The sequence below is a fragment of the Mus pahari genome, chromosome 7 (genome assembly GCF_900095145.1).
Source record: "Mus pahari chromosome 7, PAHARI_EIJ_v1.1, whole genome shotgun sequence".
Lineage (NCBI taxonomy): Eukaryota > Metazoa > Chordata > Mammalia > Rodentia > Muridae > Mus > Mus pahari.
Window position 1 is genome coordinate 24280548 of NC_034596.1, and position 1062 is coordinate 24281609.

Sequence of the window (1062 nt, forward strand, 5' to 3'; positions counted from 1 at the left end):
TGTTTGGATTAATATACCACTTCTTATAGAGAGCTGAAAAAAATCATGTCACGTAAAACAACTTATAAAAGTATTTTTGTGGTGGCTTAAGTCTGTGATCCCACAACTTGCTGTCATTCCTTTATAGTCCAAATACATCTTTCTCTCCTTGAGTTGCTTCTGTCAGGAATTTGGTCACAGTTCAATTAAAAAAAACAAACAAACAAATACAGCTACTATCTAAGGTGCTTGCCCTAGGGTTGTTTTGGTTATAAACACTTGCTAGATGGAAAGCAAGTGACCAAAACCTTACTTGGCATGCTACACTAATGCTTATTGTTCAGCTCTTGCCTCGGGATTGGGAGGGAGATGCTTTCAGGAAAATGCCTACTCACTGTGTACTAGCAGACAGGACAGGGTGGAACCCATCAAGAGAAATTCAAAGAAACTCAAGTAGGGGTTTACTGGGTTCAGTTTAGCACAGTGGACACGCTGCCCTGGCTTGTTCTCAGCTATGGGAACGATGAGTGGAGAGTGCCTTTTAAATTCTTTTCAAGTCTATAAATAAAACAACATCCCAAAGTAGATAACACAGACACTCACCATCACTCAGCGTAGATCTCTGGTCTGGGAACAGTCAAAAGCTGGGGTTATGGTACCAGTGACCTTGTTATTCAAAGTATATTCTTTAGGTAGAGATGTTAGAAAGAAAAGGCTTCCTTCCATCCAGCCTGTGTAGGAAAGGCTGGGGCAAGCAAAGCATGAAGACAGCTCTATCACTCTATCCATTCTCATGGGCCTTGAATCCCAAGATTAATCTCAATTTGGAATCTGTTCTCTATTTAAAGAACCACAAGAGCCATATTGATAAACAGTACCCTAAGGATCTCACAGAGGGAAGAATGGTCTCCCTAGAGGTACAGAAGATGGAGGAGAATGGGCTGGACATTGGAGGAATGTGTTCTGTGTAACCTAGGCATGAACTTATGGTCTATAAGTGGAGATTTCTTTTAAAATCACTAGAAAGATCTAAGCTTCCTGACTTGTAAAAAATGATGCCTGAGGAGGTGGAAATGTTACTTA